Source organism: Fukomys damarensis, unplaced genomic scaffold, assembly GCF_012274545.1.
Source record: "Fukomys damarensis isolate Sample0158 unplaced genomic scaffold, DMR_v1.0_HiC HiC_scaffold_1, whole genome shotgun sequence".
In the NCBI taxonomy this organism is placed as follows: Eukaryota; Metazoa; Chordata; class Mammalia; order Rodentia; family Bathyergidae; genus Fukomys; species Fukomys damarensis.
Window position 1 is genome coordinate 55,996,642 of NW_022900913.1, and position 14,830 is coordinate 56,011,471.

At 38.3% G+C, this 14,830-nt stretch overlaps 1 long non-coding RNA gene across 1 annotated transcript in view; it reads right to left on the reverse strand.

The window, feature by feature from the left end:
- LOC109118379 overlaps positions 1 to 14,830 on the reverse strand; it is a 37,302-nt gene that overhangs the window by 6,112 nt on the left and 16,360 nt on the right. Inside the window, exon 2 of the long non-coding RNA XR_002025702.1 lies at positions 2,121 to 2,182. This is a non-coding gene — a long non-coding RNA (uncharacterized LOC109118379). The remainder of the gene's footprint in view (positions 1 to 2,120; positions 2,183 to 14,830) is intronic.

Here is a 14,830-nt window from a genome sequence, read left to right on the forward strand (position 1 = left end):
GTGTGTGTGTGTGTGTGTGTGTGTGTGTCCACTAGAGTCTCTCTTTCTTCTTATAAAACTACCAGTATTCAATCCTGGGTCCTCCACCCTGGTGACCTTTTCTAATCCCAATCCCCTCTCAAAGGCCTCACCTCTAAACTCCATAGTCTGATTATATTAATATCTCACAATAGGGATTAAATGCCAACATGAGTTTTGTAGGAGACAAACCAACCATATTCAAACCATGGTACTGGCCAAGGGCAGGAGAATATTTTCTTAGCTAAATAGTCAAGGAGGTGAAAGGGATCAAACTTGCCTTATTCTTCTGTTCTATTTGGGGCCTCAGTGGGTTGAATGATGCCCACCCATGTGATGGGTATTCTGTGTAGCCCATAAATTTAAGGCTAAACTCATGCATATTTACTCTCCATTATGGCTTGTGTCTAGATGTCCCCCCAAAGCCTCATGTGCTCATAGGTGGGGCTTTTTTGAAGTGGCTCGATCTAGGGTGTATGATGCTGAGATCAAGGATGTGATGCTAGGATTAAGGGTGTGGATTAAATATGAGACAAAAAGAGGGCTGCTGTGGTGGTTACTTGCTGCCTTCTGCCTGCCATGAACTATTTCTCCTCTGCAATGCCCCTCTGCTATACACACCTTGGAGCTAGCCAACTGTGAATTGCAAGCTCTACAAACTGTGAACTTCGTAAACCTCTCCTCCTTTAACTGTGAGTTTTGGGTATTTTGTTTCAGCAACAAGAAAAAAAATAACTAAGACACCCTCACAGACATACCTAGAATGTCGAATTAAATATTTGTTGACAGATTTAGACATCAAAAAGACTAACATTTTTAAAGATAAGCACTTGGGGAATTTAAAACAAAAGTCTGCCTTTTATTACACCATTTCCCATTTCTCCTACACTGTGCTAAAATTTCTTTGTGCAATACCCTCTCCTACTGTACATCTCTTCATGTCTTTCAAAGCATTATTTTCCTGTTTTATATCATTTACAACCCCCCACAGTCTTGTGCAGTAGGCAGATATCATTATTTTTTAAAGAAGTGCAAATGGATATTTTAACAGATAAATGCATAAGTTAGATGATTCATCCAAAATGCTTGGTAATGTGTTGGCGGTATAGTGGTGAGCACAACTGCCTTCCAAAATGCTTGATAACAAAGACATTCCTAGAAGTTAGGTTTCAGAATCCTAACTCAGTTCTATTTTTTTTTTTTTTTTGTACCAGGGATTGAACTCAGTACCTTGCACTTTCAAGGCAGGCAGAGGAACCACTGAGCTAAATCCCCAACTCTCTCAGTTCTCTTTCTATCATACCCTATGGTTTACCCTGTAAGCTCAATCTATTTAATAATGGTAATAGTGCTGTTCCGCCTATCTGCCATGTACAGTTGTAGTTTTATAAGATGATGTCTGAAATTCTATTATTTCCTTCCTGTACCACTTACCTTCCACCATGGTAATCCAAAGGGGGATCCCTCTTTTGCTCCCTTTATCCCAAACATACTCACAGAGAAGGGTGAGAACCTGACTAGAGGCCAAAGAGGTGGAGCAGAGAGAACTGGGCAAAGGTTCAAGGACTTGTGGCTGATGTGGCTTCCTCCTTATGCACCTCCAAGAGTCCCCAGGCACTCAGCTGCCCACTTCCTTTTCCACCACCCCCATTGTAGCTTCTTAACAGAACTTCACTCCTCCTCTGAGTAACTGACAAACACAATTCAGACTCTGCTTTTCACCTTCTCAAATATACCTTTTAAAAACCTATATATACCCTTATGGTGTGCTTTAATTTTAAGAGTTTGTATTGCTAATAGCTGTGGAGAAAGAAACTGGAAAAAAACTCCAACAACTCTCTTCTGAGCCACTCTTTTGTTATTTCATGTAGATATTACAAAGAAGGGAAGACATTTCCATCACCTTCAAGTCCAGTTTTCTTTGGGACTATCAGGGACAGAAGATTTATTTGTAGCTCTTGCTGACCTGAACATTTTATTTCTGGAGCTGAGACTTGACAGGCAGTTTGGGGGAAATGGGAAAATGGGATGGATGCTTTCATGAGTCACATTAGGGGTGGGTGGGGGCTGAGAACAGCTGCATGGGTCATGTTCTTCCTTACCTTAGTCTCTAGACCTCACGCTGGCCCAGCTGGAGGAAGTGAAAAGCCCAAGAAAGTGGGACCTGGGCAAAAAAAGAGAGAGGAAATCTGGAGTCTAGGAATTGGGAAGGGAAGGAGTTTCTCATAATGGACCCTTGGGGCGGCAGAAATGGGAGCCCTTGGCATTTAGTGTCTCATGCCTGTGTGTGGGCTGGGGGTGGGATACAATGCAGCAACCTAGGTGACTAAGCAAAGTCAGACCTGTGAGGCCAATTGCATAGCTTCATTCTGAGTGTAATGTGTATACCATCTGTTTCTCCGTGCCAGTGAGAGGACTAGGAAATGTTACGTGTTGAAACTTTTGCACCAGCTTGTACATAAAAATTCCACACACCAGTTGACCAGACTATGTGAACACACCTGTTAAAAACAGGTCTCTTAGCATAATTTAGGACCTTCCATAGAAGCTTTATAATTGCTCCAGGCTCCAAATGATATGAATCAACTCTCATATGCTAGGTCTTCTCACTGAGTAAAGGTTTGGGCTGAATGCCCAAATAATTCAAGTTAAAAAAATAATCTTTCACCATCATTACAAAGTGTGTCAGTAGCAAAGTCTTTTCTTCCCCAAACTGTGCTGCCGAGTGACTTGGTGTTTGATGTCACATTGTTAGCATGTGGCCAAAATGATTGATAATTCATGTGTTAGGGGCTTGCCAAAGACCATGTTTTGCATTTTTACAGCATTCTGTTATTCCAGGAATGTTTGTAATAACAGTGTACTCTGATACATATTAAATGATTAAATCTCAGGCACCGTGTGCTGTATGTAACTCTTGAGAGGGCCTGTTTGGAGCCATTTTTTTTTTTTTTTTTGTACCAGGGATCAAACTCAGGACCTTGCACTTGTGAGGTGGGCAGCAGCACCACTGAGCTAAATCTAAATCCCCAGCCCTGTTTAGAGCCAATCTATCTCTCTGGATGTTGCAAGAAGGAAAACAGAATCCCTGCTTTTAGAAGAAAGCTTCAATATATACTAAATTTCTTGTGCAAAATCTCACCACAAAAACTCTAGGAACTGGATATTTTGCTTCTTTTCAAATTGATTTTTTTTGTTGTTTCTGTCCTTTCCTAAAGCTGTCTTTAGAAAATCAAATATAATAGATGAATAAATACATTGAGTGATAGAATCAGGATCATCAGACATCTCAACGTGATGGAATACAAATCACACTTATGTGTCAGAAAACAGGAACTGGCTGGAGAATGAATTCAATGTCTGAGCACGATATGTGAAGAAAGGCACAAAGGACTTGAGGTCACTACTCAGTAGGCTTCCAAAAATTGTTCTGCTGCCTCTTCAGGCCTTCATGTAATCTCATAGTGTCACGAGATGGATGCTGGGAGAGATGTCCTGTCTGTGTCAGATGATTGTATTCAGATACAGACACTTCATCTTAACAGGAAGTTGGAAGGATGCAACTGAGGCAAGAGCCTAGTGAAACAGAAAGTTTCTTCCCCTCACAGATTCCTAATGCAGTGGGGGAACCGAGTCACCATTAGTGTCGATTAAAGGAACACATGGATAGAAGTAGCCTAGGAAAGGACAAGTTTCAAGGGCCATTAGGTCTGTCAGATGAGGGAGATTAAATGTTTGTTTTGGTCTGGGAAAGGCAACCAATTAAGTGAACATTACTGAAAGACAGAGTTCAACTATAAAGGGAAAAATGTTCATAAAGCTATTAGAATGAATTTTCTATGAGAGTGATATTGATTCTTAGGGAAGTAGTATGAAAAACAAATCCTAGCTATTAACAATGGTTTGTGGCCCTCTCTATCTCATTTCTATCCGGTGACATCTTACTTTTCAGTACTTAATTTCTTTTTTTCCTCATTGAGTTTATCGGTACATTTTAGGTATGCAGTACAGTTACATTCATCATTGGGATCTTGTACCTTTACATGACAGGCCTCGGTTCTCATTTTTTCCCCTTGTCCCTGCCCTCCCTTCACCCCTCCCGCCCCTATTTACAAACACTTTATTTCCATTTTTTTTTCTCATGTTTTTTTTTCTTTTCCCTTATTCCCTTTCCCCTACCCTTCCCACTTCCCCTACACCTTTAGCCCTTTTCTTCCTATTTCACACTGTCAATTATACCATTAGGATCTTATGTACCATTATAGTTTTTCACACCAGAGAAACTATTCGGTATTTATACATGTGTGACTTATTTATTTCACTTAGGAGTATATCCTCAATATTTATCCATTTTCCTATGCTTAATTTCTCTTGTTGGGCTTCCTTGGGTATCACACAAGTGGCATTGGCATTGATATGAAAAACACAAAATATGTGCAAGATTGGTATCACAACTATGGCAAATAGAAGACTGTAATTGCAGGATTTCCTCTTAAGAGATTGTTCAATCTCAGAGCTTTATCTTGAGAGGTGGATGAATGTGCCACTTGGCTGCCATTGGCCTCCTTAAGAATATTATCTATGTTTAATCCTCTGTGCATTCAAGTGTGAGGAGAGCTTTGAGAGTGAAAAATGGCCTATGTATTACTGCTTAATTCTACAAAATTCACTCAGTCACCATTAAATATGTCAAGTATCAAAAAGATAAGAGTCAATGATAGTCGAACAAATATCAAACAGTTAAGTTGAAACTATTTTATTATATCAAACAAAAATTAAAAGTTAATCTTTATGAAATTATTTCTGTTTCACTTTTTCTGGAAAAGTAACAGTTCTGAATGATTTTAAAGATGTTGGTCGCATTAGTATTGTCATTTACTTATATAACCTGTCAGTTTGTATATAATTTGATACATAATAATTATTGGTAAAATATACTTAATGTTACTCAGGAAATACAGTTTAAAGATAAGTTAGCTTTTGTTTTCAATTTAACTAAAATTTTGACTTAAAATTTTATTTCATTGTTCTTAACCCTGCAGCAAATAAAAAAAGTGTAAGCTTTATAGGAACTCTTTCCATGCAAAGCAAAGATATACATGCATATATACATATAAGGTATCATTAAAAGATTTCATACAGGAGACAATTAGGCAAAAAAAAAGTTAAAAAGGCTCCTGTCGATATTTTTTTTTTAAGTTGAGAACTTCTGAATTAAAGCTAGCTAATCAGGGGCTGGAGATTTAGCTCAGTGGTTCTACAGGCTGCCTTGCAAACACAAGGACCCAAGTTTGATCCCTGGTACCAAAAAGCAAAACAAAACAAAAAAACAACAAAGCTACCAGAGCATATTTTGCTGTTGTTTTACCAAGATAAATCTCACCCAAACTTTAAAAATAAGAATGGACTTATTTGCCCTTTCTGTTTCTCAGAATCCCTTTCTTGCTGTTTTTTACCTCCTGATTTTGAACGTCTTCTAGTGGCATAATCATTCTTTTCCTTTTGGGGCCCTCAGTTCCACCCCTGGGTTCCATGGCACAGTGATGGTAGTGACCAAAGTTGTGGTCATCCTGTGTTCTGACCCTGACAGACCAACCCTGCACCAACAGTTTTTGATACCACTTTTGTAGTCTTCATTAGATTGTGATTTATATGAAAGAATATGTTTCGTTTCCTTTTCTACTGACATACCTCTGGAATGTTCATCATACATGTTAAAATATAAAATTGATTTTGCCACATTCTATCATTATCAGGTTATTTACCATGTAGGTACTGCATCTTAAAAGGCAAAAACCATGAATCTGTATTTGGGAACTTTTACTATAGCCTCCATGAAAAATACCTATCACTAATTTGTGTCAGACAAATAGAAGGTGAACCTACTTAATGTTATCACAAAGTGTGTCCTTCAAAACATTTTTAAATTAAACTATATTAACTGATACATATTTAAATTTTAAGATTTTTATTGGTGCATTCACCAGCAACAAGAGCTGTTCAGTGTGTCTCATGATTATATCATGTTTAATAGTGCAGGACTCAATAATCTGAAATTTAGTGAATTATTGATTTTTACTTCTTTTAAAAGTTAATGATTATTATTTCAATTGCGCACACTTATGGGGAACAGTGTGATAGTGGTATACATATATTCAACATGTAACAATAAAATCAGGGTAGTTAGGCTTCCTATTCCTTTTAATGTTTTTTATTAAACATAATTGTACATATTTACAAGTAAAGAGTGACATTTCAATCATGTATATGTGTACAATGTGCACTGATCAAGTCAGGGTAATTAACATTCTCATCTCTTTATTACTTTGTGCCTGGAGTCTTACAGCTTCTCTCCTATTTATTCATAAGGTATACAATAGCTTTTGTTGTTGCTATTGTTTGAGACACTGCAATTGAACTCAGGGTTTCAGGCTAGGCAAATTTTCTGCCTCTTTGCTACACCCCCAACCCTTACTGTAGGTTTTTGTGAACAAGAATCACCCTACAGATTTTCAGGTCTCAAATCTTTTATCCTTAAAAACAGAATTGAAATGTATAAAGCAAAAGTGCAAGGAACAGAAAATGATTTCTTCAAGTTTCTGGTGCACAGTTAAAGCATCTATTTTTCTCTGACACAGGTTATTAAACTGCATTCTAACTAATGGGAGGTGAAGTCACAGCATGCAATGTATCACTTGATCAGCCTGAAAAAATGACCATTGTTGGGCATGGTGATGTGTGCCTAAAACCTCAGCTATGTGGGAGGCTGAGGCACAAAAATCTCTTGAGCCCAGGAGCATGGGGCAAACCTAGGCTACACAGTAAGACCCCATCTCAAAAAAGGGATTGTTAAGGAGTTTGAATTCACCAAGATTTAAGTTGAAATATATTACATCTGAAGACATGTAAATGTAGTCAAGTGAGGAGAGACATCTGAAAATATAGGCCTGGGAATGAGGAGTTAGGGTTTATGATGCAAACTCAGAAGTCTGCAAACTTGATTTGTAAGCTCAGAAAACAGCTGAGCTCTCTAGCAGAAGGAGGTGGAGAAAAGGGGGGAGGAGGAGAAAGAAGAGGGAGAAAGAGGAAGGAGAAGGAGAAGGAATAAGAAGGATGAGAAGAGGAAGGAGAAGAGGAGGAGGAAGAGAGAGGCAGGAAGTATTAGGGTCCTATAAAGAGTCTAAGATCAAGAAAAGGAGGAGGGTCTAAAATGGTAGTTGAAAAAATATGCCAGTCCACTACCAAAGACAAGGAAAAGAACAAAGGGCCATATTGCCAGTGTTTGTATCTTCACAGCTGTTGAGAAGATGGGAAGAGAAATCCTATAATAGAGATTTTCTAAACAGGCACCAGGGCCATTTTTGTTTAGGTTATTATATGCTATACTTTAAGTCATCTAATGAGCAGGGCTTTATTTTTATCACACTTAATAGAAGACAGATGTCCGACATCTGGTTCTACCACCAAGTGTGGCCACTGTTTCTGAGCAGCTGGCTGTCATGTGCCAGGTCCAGTCTCTGTAGGGGAACCATGAATTGTGCCTCCAGATTTTTTTGTTTTTTGAGACAGGGTCTCACTATGTAGTTGAGACTGACCTGGAACTCACTATGTAGCCCAGGCTGGTCTTGAGCTCACAGTGATCCTCCTGTCGCAGCCTCCAGAGTGCTGGGATTACAGGTGTACTCCACCATGCCCAGCATGTGCCTCCAGATTTTGGGGGGGGAAGGGAGAATATTATGAAGAATTTTATCCAAATTACATGGAAGATAAAAGTATAGTTTGGTTCTTAATGTACATATTTTGATACCTATTTTCATAATATCAGCAAGAATTTGTTATATTCTAAATTTCTTACCCAATTTTAGCATGGAATATTGCCTCTGTAACTAATAACAATTGATAGAACTGCTATGCTTTATGTTGTTAAACTCGCTATTCTCTTCATACCTAAGCTGCAGCTATCAGCTAAATAGGGTTAAAGGCCCTTAAAACGATCTATTTCACCCCCTTTAGACTTTGCCATTAATTTAATGACTAGAACAAGTCCACCAAGAATAGCTTTGAATTGTCTATTTGATAATTGATGTAGGGGTTCTGCTAGCTGCTAAATATATCTATTCCAATTATGTATTTTGAAACTGGGGTAATAATCACAGGATGAGTCAAGGGAGTAGCTGGGTCCACGGTAGATGAACCTGAGTTAAAACTCTTATAGTCACCCAACTTTCATAAACTTGGACTCTGATTGGTGGACCACAGTGTCATTTAGGGTCCCCTAGAAAATGTCAATTCAGAGCCATTGCCAGGCTGAGCAAGGTAGTACATGTCTATAATTCCAGTACTCAAGAGACGGAGGCAGGAAGATCACCGAGAGTTCAAGGGCAGCCCGGACTCAGTGAATTCAAGGTCAGCCTGAACTACATAGTGAGACCTTGTCTCAAAAAAAAAAGAAAAAAAAAAGTAGCCTTTCTGTCTACTTCTTAGAACAATGTGATTAACTAGTAAACACCATAGGTTTGTTGCTTTGACTCAACTGTGTTATTAAAGTTGCTCACCTTGCCTTTGATGCTTGAGTGCTGCTGCCTGTATCCAGTAATGTGGGGACTGCACAGGAGTTTTTCAACTCAGTGGCTGCAATTCCCACTATAAGGTCTAACCTATCGGAGGAGCACTCATGGAGCCCTTCAAGAATGCTGGGTTCTTCTTTCAAACTTGTTTCTCACTAAGTGGTTTGTCTGTTTGTATGAAGTACATAGAATTGATATTATATTATCAGCTATCTGTGTGTCTTTTTCACTAAACTGTAAAGTTCTTTAGGGCAGGGATATATTAGTATCCCCAGGCTGCCATAACAAAATGCCACAGACTAGATGACTTTCACAGCAGAAATTTATTTCTTATAGTTCTGGAGGCTGGAGAGTTCAAGATTAAGGGGCTGGTTGACTGAATTCCCAGTGAGGGTTTTTTGTTGTTGTTTTTTAATAGATGTCCATCTTCTCACTGTGTCCTTATATGGCAAAGAAAGAGCAGGAACTCCAGTACCCCTTACCCTCCTCATGCCATATCTGATTAAGGGTCCACATTTATGACTTCATTCAACCTTTATCACTTTTTCACAAGCCCTGACTCCTATTACAGGCACATAGGAATTAGAGTTTTAACTTATAAATTTGGGGGGAACACAAATCTTTAGTCCATAACAGGGCTAGACTTTTCCTCTCTGAGACCCCTACATTACATGACCTAGTCGCACTGCTAGAAGCAAATATAAATGAATAAATACATAAGGGCATTCATTAATGGACCAATGTATCAATGGAAACATACTAAAATTAAAAATTTCAAATGTTAGGTTGTAGTCAACATTAGCTGAGAAAACTTGGTAGAACTATAGAGACCCAGGCCCTCTCCCATCCTACTTCAATAGACTTAGGACTCTGTGACATCTATTAGCTCTCTTGGTAGTTGTGGTGCAAATCAAATGTGAACCTTTCCAGGTGAGAAAACAAGTGCACAGGGTTAATTTATTTGTGCAACATGACTTAAATGGAGGGGAAACTAGGATAATTCAGCGTAGTTTATGAAGGTTGCCAATTTAGTCTTACAGTAGGCATGAGAAGGCTACTCATGATAAAAATATAAACAGTGTGATTCTGTTCTAGTTAGTACAGTAAATAAGCACAACCACCTACTTTATTTTGTTTGAATGAACAATGAAGGATGATGTCTAAAAATTAGCCTTTATACTTCAAAGTTGCAGATCATGGTTATAAGTTAACATGGGTTTAATGCAAATGTCATTCTTTTCATATATTCATCAGATCTGTGCTCAACACAGAAGTGTATTCTGCACGAGGATAATGTGAGGATATAATATTTAAATTTTGAATTGTATAAATTAAAAAGAAAGAAAAATATTCCTCTTTATCACCTAATTTACATTTTATAACAAATTGTTCTATATTTTCTATAGGTATTATATAAAGATTACAGGAAAATAAGGAAAACCAGATGGCCCAGCCTACAGTTTTGGCTCTAAATTTGAATTTTGTTTTAGTGACTTCATTTTTGCAAATAAATTAGAATAAAGTCCTAAGGTAATATAGAACCTAGAAAATCTAAAAGAATTATGAATAGCCTACCTACCACTTCAGTGCTACATTAAGCTTAGTAGGATCGTAATGATCCGCTTTATGTTACTGATTTATAAACTCATAATATAATATAATATAAAGGCTCCAACCATGTGTCTGTGCTGAGCTAGGACCATAGTCTAATTTAAAATATTTCTTCTGAAATGGAAGGGAGAATATTATAGAAGAGAAAGGGAGTAAGGGGGAAGAGGGAGAGAAGGACAAGAGAGGTGGAAATAATCACAATATATGCATGTCTGAATGTGGCAAAATGGGACTCATTCTTATGCAAAATTAATACGTACTAACAAAAACCCTATCTCTTTCTTGTCTTTTAGAGGGCCATTGTAGAATCTACGTGTGAGAAAAACAAAACAACCATAACCCTTATCTTTTATCATTGAAAAAAATTAGACATGGGTGTAGGTCATTGTGAAAGCTAAAACTGTAAGAAAGCAGAATTATCTTCCTGAGATGGAGAAGTATTTACTAAATAGGAAGAAAAAAGTACTAACTATAAGCTTACAAAATAATTTAAATCTTTTTCTTTTCTTAAATGGAAATATTGTTTCTGTATACAGTCCATGAAAATAATCATTTGTTTTATCCTAATACACAAAAACTGTTTTCCACTTCACAATGCCAATGCTGCAAATAAGAATAAGACAGTGTGGTATTAGCATTCTCCAAAGAAACAATACCCAAGCACACATGCACACACACACACACACACACACACACACACACCACAGAGTCATGTGCTGCATAATGATATTTAGGCCAATGGTATACAATACTGGTCATCATAAGATTATATTGCTTAGTGATGTTGTAGCTACCATACATAGCCTGTGTTAAGTACACACTGTGATACTCATCTAAATAACAGTCATCTAAAAATGCATTTATCGTAATATATCTCCACTGTTAAGCAATGCATGACTGTGTGCCTAAGTTTGTCTAGCTAGCTAGCTAGTTATATTTTCTGAATCTGAGGACCTAAGTACTAGGACAGACAATACTATAAGTTCCATCCCAAAGCCAAGCCCTAAAGCAGGAGAAGACTAGTATTCCAGCACAAGGACCATGGGTGGGAGGGAGGAAAGGAGGAAGAGGAGAGAGAGAGAGAGAGACAGAGAGAGAGAGAGAGAGAGAGAGAGTCATACTGATTCAAATCAGTCTAATCTAGACACAATCTCACAATAATGTTTGATGAAATATCTGGCACTCTGTGGCCAGTTAAGTCCAAACATAAAATTAGTCATCACAATTACCAAGTGAGGTTAATTTTTTCCATTTTTTCCTGTAAATATATTCCATTAAGGTCAGATTGCGTGCATATTGTGATTAAAAGTACTTTGAAATCATTCTTTATGTGACAGTTTTCATAATTTGATAAACGGTTAGGTTCCTCTATTTTGGCCTGTTTTTTATTTCAGGGTTTTTTGGGGGGTTGTTTTTGGTTTTTTTTTTTTTTTTACTTTTCACTTTGATTTCATGTTTTAGCATACAAAAAGTTTAAAAATCAAAATAACTGAAAAGGTATACTCTGAAAATTTCTCACCATACAGAAAATTAGTACTGAGTGTGGGGCTGTTCCTTTGACTTTATCTGACCATAGGGTTCAGAAGCCTTTAAAGCTGGTTTGAAGGAGGAGTCTGGAAAGAGTTGGAGATGCCAGTTACGGAAGCCCTAGGATGTTGTGAGCAGTGCTTGATGTATAACACTGGTCAGAACTCAGAACGACCAGTATGTTGACAACAATGCTGACAGTCAAGGTCAGGCTCAGAAGATTTCAGTTGAGAACAAAGACTCCATTGGAAGTTGGACTAAAGGCCAGTATATTGCGCACTGGCAGAAAAATTGTCTACATTTTGCCCTTTTCCTGAGACTTTATATGAGCCTGAATTTAAATGTGGCAGCCTAACCAGGCACAGGAAAATTCAAGGCAGGCCAACATTCAGGCTGTGGCATAGGTATTGCTGATTCCTCTTAGTCAAATCTACAGTGAAAAGCAAGAACAAAAAATAGAACTGAATAATTTGAAGTTTGCAGTTTAGCCAGAAAGAAACACCTGCAAAGCTGGAACAAAAGAAAGTGTAGCTGTGGACAAGACTAGCATTTTAAAGAGAAGCAAAAGGCCCAGTGATTTAGCTCAGTGGCACTGCACCTAAGGTTCTGAGTTTAATCCGTGGTGTTGCAAAAAAAAAAAAAAAAGAAAGAAAAAAAAGAAAAGAAAAGAAAAAAAGAAAAAAAGAAAAAAGAAGGAAAATACTCTGTATAGAGATAAGAAGAAAGATGCATTGAGGATATCTCAAAAATCAGCAATGCCTCAAACACAGCAGCTATGATCCAAGCTGGCGGTTAACACTGGCCTCATCTATGTGGTACTGGTTTTTCAGGAATGCAGAATACAAGAGTTATGGGGTCATGGAAGCTTCCACCCAGATTCCATTCCATTCAGACAAAAATGAGTGACAGAGGGCCAGGCATTTAGCTCAGTGGTTCTGCCACCTGCCTTGCAAGTGCAAGGTCCCAAATTCGATCCCTGGTACAATGGAAAAAAAAAAAAAAAAAAAAAAAAAATATGTGGCAGCATCCTTGCCAGATGTCACTGAGAGGGTGATTCACAAAACTGTGAGAGTGAAACCAAAGGAGAAGTGAAGATCCCCAGAAATTAAAGATGTCAGGAATGTGGAATGTCTGCTGAAGAAAGCTGCAGGCAGTGAATGGAGCCAGCCTAAGAGAGAGGCCATGTTAGCCACAACCAACAAGGCCATATGGGCTTCTCAAGCCTTTTGGACCTCACATCTCAGCATAACTTCCCTGGCTGTTGGATATGCTGCTATAGGATTTAATATTTGCCTTACTGGGATTCAGTCTTGCTTTGGTCCAATTTCTGTCTGTTTCCCTATTAGTTCCTTTTGGAATGGCAACGTTTAGTTTGTGTCATTGTATGTTGTGTTCAACTTTCTTTTTGATTTTTATATGTGCATACAGCCAAGAGTTTGCCTCGAGTCTCAAGGAAGTCTTTGGACTTGGACTTTTCAGCAGTGTTAAGGCTTTGGTGACTCTTAAAGTAAATGCATTTTGTATGAGCTGGACATAAGCCTTGTGGGGTCCAGGGCTGAGTTGTATGGTTTAAATCTAAAACATCCCTCAAAAGTCTCATGTCCGGAGGTGTGGCCGGTTCAGCAAGGGTGGGTAGCCTGGGGTGTGACTTTGAAGGGTATGTTCTCATCACAAGCTCCTCCCTTCTCCCTGTGCTTCCTGGTTGCCATGTGATACATAGCTTCCCTCTGCTGTGCCCTTCCATTGTGCTCTTTCTGTTTTGGAGCCAGGTGACCATAGACTAAATTCAATGAAACTATGAGTCAAAATAAACCTCTCCTCCTTGAAGTTGCAAATGTCATATTTTGTCCCAGCAATGGGACATACAAAAGGTTCAGGAGTCAAAACAAACTTAAAAGGTACTCTGACAAGGTTTGCTCCCATTCATATTCCCTCCACTTTGTTTTTGCTCACACTCTATAAGTGATTTTTTTTTTTTTTGGTTTGTTTGGGTTTTTTTGGTACCGGGGATTGAACTCGGGTCCTTGTGCTTGCAAGGCAGCCCACCAAACTGCTGAGCTAAATCCCCTGCCCTATAAGTGATTATTTTTGTTTATGATCTCTTCAATTGTTTTTTCTCTATAAAATTCTCTGACTGTTTTACACACACAAACATGCACACACTCCTATTCTCCTCTGTTACATAAAAGGTAATATTCTATATGCTATTCTTCATTGCATGGTAGTCAAATACATTGTACAATATACACAATTTTGATTGTTCAGCCATTTCCCTTTGGCTTATATACAGAGAGAACAGTTAGAGGTTCACTGAGAGGCAATGCTAGGAGAATAAGACAGAGCCTTTAGCACTAATTGTTGCCATTTGTATTAGTCAATCATTGCCACCGTGATGCTGTATGACGAACTACCTCAAACTCAGTGCTTGGTATATCAAGCTTGTGGGTCTATATGTCTGGCATGGGGGCTTGGCCAGTGGCCTTGCTTCATAAACTGTGACAGCATTCATAAATGCTCCTGGGTCCCAGACTTAAGATGATATGGCTACTTGAGTTGTCATCTTCTCATAGTAATCACCAAAGGAGGATGAGGAGAAGCCATATGAACACATTTAATGTCTCCAATTTTCTCACAATTTTTGGTAAGAGCAAGTCACCTGGCTAAGTCCAAAAGCAATAATTAGAGAAGTATCTTGGAATATGAATATTTTCTGAACAGTAAATCCAAACTGACCCCCAGTGTGAGGGTAGGATACCCTCTCTCACTTGTTTCCTTCTTTTCCTCCTACTATCCTGTTTCTTTTTTGTCTTTGCTTCTCCAAATGCTTCAGTTCTCCAGTGATTTGATGCCCACTGCCTTGGCCAATTTAAGGCAACAAAATTAGTAACTAGGGTTGCAGAATGGCCAGTTCAAATATTACATTAAGTACTACCCTAAACAGAAATATATTCATCATTCTTTACCTACAGGGGGCGAACCCAGAACCTTTACACTTGTCCTTTTACTTTTTTGCAACAAAGTCTTGCTAAGTAGCTAAGTTTCCCAGACTAAGCATGAATTTACAATCCTCCTGCTTTAGTCTCCCAGATTGCCACCATGACTTTTTT